At 53.2% G+C, this 5,000-nt stretch overlaps 1 non-coding gene across 1 annotated transcript in view; it reads right to left on the bottom strand.

Moving 5' to 3' along the window:
- LOC126151507 (small subunit ribosomal RNA) overlaps positions 1–1,521 on the bottom strand; it is a 1,909-nt gene extending 388 nt beyond the window's left edge. The window contains exon 1 of the ribosomal RNA XR_007532012.1: positions 1–1,521. This exon is cut by the window's left edge and continues 388 nt beyond it. This is a non-coding gene — a ribosomal RNA (small subunit ribosomal RNA).
- Positions 1,522–5,000: the final 3,479 nt, after the last annotated feature.

Here is a 5,000-nt window from a genome sequence, read left to right as displayed (position 1 = left end):
TCTCGTGCGGCTAGAAGCCGCCTGTCCCTCTAAGAAGAAAAGTAATCGCTGACAGCACGAAGGATGTCACGCGACTAGTTAGCAGGCTAGAGTCTCGTTCGTTATCGGAATTAACCAGACAAATCGCTCCACCAACTAAGAACGGCCATGCACCACCACCCACCGAATCAAGAAAGAGCTATCAATCTGTCAATCCTTCCGGTGTCCGGGCCTGGTGAGGTTTCCCGTGTTGAGTCAAATTAAGCCGCAGGCTCCACTCCTGGTGGTGCCCTTCCGTCAATTCCTTTAAGTTTCAGCTTTGCAACCATACTTCCCCCGGAACCCAAAAGCTTTGGTTTCCCGGAGGCTGCCCGCCGAGTCATCGGAGGAACTGCGGCGGATCGCTGGCTGGCATCGTTTATGGTTAGAACTAGGGCGGTATCTGATCGCCTTCGAACCTCTAACTTTCGTTCTTGATTAATGAAAACATACTTGGCAAATGCTTTCGCTTCTGTTCGTCTTGCGACGATCCAAGAATTTCACCTCTAACGTCGCAATACGAATGCCCCCGCCTGTCCCTATTAATCATTACCTCGGGTTCCGAAAACCAACAAAATAGAACCGAGGTCCTATTCCATTATTCCATGCACACAGTATTCAGGCGGGCTTGCCTGCTTTAAGCACTCTAATTTGTTCAAAGTAAACGTGCCGGCCCACCCAGACACTCAATAAAGAGCACCTTGGTAGGATTTCAACGGGGTCCGCCTCGGGACGCACGAACACGCACGAGGCGGTCGCACGCCTTCGGCTCGCCCCACCGGCAGGACGTCCCACGATACATGCCAGTTAAACACCGACGGGCGGTGAACCAACAGCGTGGGACACAAATCCAACTACGAGCTTTTTAACCGCAACAACTTTAATATACGCTATTGGAGCTGGAATTACCGCGGCTGCTGGCACCAGACTTGCCCTCCAATAGATACTCGTTAAAGGATTTAAAGTGTACTCATTCCGATTACGGGGCCTCGGATGAGTCCCGTATCGTTATTTTTCGTCACTACCTCCCCGTGCCGGGAGTGGGTAATTTGCGCGCCTGCTGCCTTCCTTGGATGTGGTAGCCGTTTCTCAGGCTCCCTCTCCGGAATCGAACCCTGATTCCCCGTTACCCGTTACAACCATGGTAGGCGCAGAACCTACCATCGACAGTTGATAAGGCAGACATTTGAAAGATGCGTCGCCGGTACGAGGACCGTGCGATCAGCCCAAAGTTATTCAGAGTCACCAAGGCAAACGGACCGGACGAGCCGACCGATTGGTTTTGATCTAATAAAAGCGTCCCTTCCATCTCTGGTCGGGACTCTGTTTGCATGTATTAGCTCTAGAATTACCACAGTTATCCAAGTAACGTGGGTACGATCTAAGGAACCATAACTGATTTAATGAGCCATTCGCGGTTTCACCTTAATGCGGCTTGTACTGAGACATGCATGGCTTAATCTTTGAGACAAGCATATGACTACTGGCAGGATCAACCAGGGAGCTGCGTCAACTAGAGCTGAGCAGCCGGCCGCCCGGGAGTGTGTCCCAGGGGCCCGCGCGAACACGCAAGCGTCCGCTCAATTATTCTGCAAACAGGAGGAGGCTGAGCTCCCCTGCACAATACACCTCGAAACCCTCTCAGGTCCCGGCGGCGCGCAGCGCCGTCCTAAGTACTTGGTCGGGTTCGAGAGAGGCGCAATCGCCCGGAGTTAGGCGAGTAGACGCTTTAGGTGCGACCACCCGTGCTCCCAACTGAGCTTGCCGCTGCCGACAGAGGCCCGGGAGCGTGCTGTCGTGGCATTGCCGGCGGGAGACAACACGCGCCACCTACGGTGACCGGCAGCTCCAACGCCAGCGCCACAGAAGGGCAAAGGCCCCACGTGGGTGCCGAAGCGAACTCTCCCAGCACAGCGCACGTGCCAACACGTCTGCACAACTGCGATACAAACCACCAGCGAGAACCGCTGGGGCGACCGAGCAGCAGACGGCGTCGCGGCGCCGAGTGCCGGGCGGCGGCGCATCCTCAACGCACACAGTCCTCAGTCGGACCAGCACACTGCAGATGTCCACCGCGCTTCGCACCGGGCCCGCGAGGACCCACTTTGGCCGCCCGGCGCCGCGCGCAGGGTGCCCCGGCGCGCAGCTGCGCCGCCTGCCGCGTCCGTCGGCCGGCGCGCCTGCCACTGGGCGCCCCCACCAGCCGGCTGTAGCGCGTGCGCCCACGCACCGCGCGGCCAGCACGCCGGGCGGCCCCCCCTCACCGGCCGGGGACGGTCCCACCCAGCCACCGCCGCGTATCGCTTCACACACAGATTTGCCCTTACTGATTTACCTCCAGCAACAACAACCGCACCACAATGGGTTTACCAGTTGTTCATTTGCGTAACGTCACCAGCAAACGTAGACGTCCATCCCAGTTTGCAAATGCAACGATTATTGCATACCTGTCTGTTAGGTGTCACGACACACTACGTCTGCCCACATACACGCAACAAAATGTGCACGACTAGAGAACACGTGGGAGGTGGCCCCCTACGTATGCGATGTCCATTACGAGACCGACTGTCAACCAGCATCTGTACCATGTCGCAGATGTGGAACGCGGTGCACCATGCTATCACACTGTGTGAGAAGAGACGACTACGTTTGAATACACGCGCCACTACATCAACAGACGGCTCATGCTGATCGCCATCCAGGGCGTCCGTTAATCCCACACGTCTCTATGGCGTACCACACTGCAATGTAGCTGTTATGGGGAGACGGCACGTGGCTGAGTGCACAACATTTGGACCGTATGGTTCGCTGTTGTTGGGCGCAGTCGTTGTACGGTCACACATGTGCCACAGCGTATCATGCAGTACATACGGACCTATGTGCAGTACAATGTGAGGGTTAAGCTTACGACATCAGCGGACAGTGGACACAGGCCGTACCACGACGTAGACTGAGCGCTTCGACATGCGAATGCCAGTGAACAGCTGCGAAGGGCATTGAACACGCAAGCACCTGAACGACCAGCGTGCGAAGGCAGGGGGGAGGGTGGGGGCGATGTACATCCTGCAGTCGTCCACATTACAGTGTACAGCGGGAGCATGTAAAAAGTAAGCAACACTTGCGAAGTGTTGAACATGAAACGATACACAAGAGGGTGGGCGGTGCGAGTAGCGAACTATATTCAGAGGGTTGTGGTTAGACAACACTGGATTAATGTAACGTGTCATATGCCAATTACAGAGCAGGTTAAGGCACAACTTGGGTTAGGTTAAGGCACAACGTGGGTTAGGTTAAGGCACAACTTGGGTTAGGTTAAGGCACAACGTGGGTTAGGTTAAGGCACAACGTGGGTTAGGTTAAGGCACAACGTGGGTTAGGTTAAGGCACAACGTGGGTTAGGTTAAGGCACAACGTGGGTTAGGTTAAGGCACAACGTGGGTTAGGTTAAGGCACAACGTGGGTTAGGTTAAGGCACAACGTGGGTTAGGTTAAGGCACAACGTGGGTTAGGTTAAGGCACAACGTGGGTTAGGTTAAGGCACAACGTGGGTTAGGTTAAGGCACAACGTGGGTTAGGTTAAGGCACAACGTGGGTTAGGTTAAGGCACAACGCGGGTTAGGTTAAGGCACAACGTGGGTTAGGTTAAGGCACAACTTGGGTTAGGTTAAGGCACAACTTGGGTTAGGTTAAGGCACAACTTGGGTTAGGTTAAGGCACAACTTGGGTTAGGTTAAGGCACAACTTGGGTTAGGTTAAGGCACAACTTGGGTTAGGTTAAGGCACAACTTGGGTTAGGTTAAGGCACAACTTGGGTTAGGTTAAGGCACAACGTGGGTTAGGTTAAGGCACAACGTGGGTTAGGTTAAGGCACAACGTGGGTTAGGTTAAGGCACAACGTGGGTTAGGTTAAGGCACAACGTGGGTTAGGTTAAGGCACAACGTGGGTTAGGTTAAGGCACAACGTGGGTTAGGTTAAGGCACAACGTGGGTTAGGTTAAGGCACAACGTGGGTTAGGTTAAGGCACAACGTGGGTTAGGTTAAGGCACAACGTGGGTTAGGTTAAGGCACAACGTGGGTTAGGTTAAGGCACAACGTGGGTTAGGTTAAGGCACAACGTGGGTTAGGTTAAGGCACAACGTGGGTTAGGTTAAGGCACAACGTGGGTTAGGTTAAGGCACAACGTGGGTTAGGTTAAGGCACAACGTGGGTTAGGTTAAGGCACAACGTGGGTTAGGTTAAGGCACAACGTGGGTTAGGTTAAGGCACAACTTGGGTTAGGTTAAGGCACAACTTGGGTTAGGTTAAGGCACAACTTGGGTTAGGTTAAGGCACAACTTGGGTTAGGTTAAGGCACAACTTGGGTTAGGTTAAGGCACAACTTGGGTTAGGTTAAGGCACAACTTGGGTTAGGTTAAGGCACAACTTGGGTTAGGTTAAGGCACAACTTGGGTTAGGTTAAGGCACAACGTGGGTTAGGTTAAGGCACAACGTGGGTTAGGTTAAGGCACAACGTGGGTTAGGTTAAGGCACAACGTGGGTTAGGTTAAGGCACAACGTGGGTTAGGTTAAGGCACAACGTGGGTTAGGTTAAGGCACAACGTGGGTTAGGTTAAGGCACAACGTGGGTTAGGTTAAGGCACAACGTGGGTTAGGTTAAGGCACAACGTGGGTTAGGTTAAGGCACAACGTGGGTTAGGTTAAGGCACAACGTGGGTTAGGTTAAGGCACAACGTGGGTTAGGTTAAGGCACAACGTGGGTTAGGTTAAGGCACAACGTGGGTTAGGTTAAGGTAGAAATTGCGTTACATTGCGGTACAAATTGCGTTACATTGCGGTACAAATTGCGTTACATTGCGGTACAAATTGCGTTACATTGCGGTACAAATTGCGTTACATTGCGGTACAAATTGCGTTACATTGCGGTACAAATTGCGTTACATTGCGGTACAAATTGCGTTACATTGCGGTACAAATTGCGTTA

The sequence above is a fragment of the Schistocerca cancellata genome, unplaced genomic scaffold, assembly GCF_023864275.1.
Source record: "Schistocerca cancellata isolate TAMUIC-IGC-003103 unplaced genomic scaffold, iqSchCanc2.1 HiC_scaffold_1069, whole genome shotgun sequence".
In the NCBI taxonomy this organism is placed as follows: domain Eukaryota; kingdom Metazoa; phylum Arthropoda; class Insecta; order Orthoptera; family Acrididae; genus Schistocerca; species Schistocerca cancellata.
Note: the sequence above shows the minus strand (reverse complement) of the source record. Positions and strands in the feature narration are given on the sequence as shown.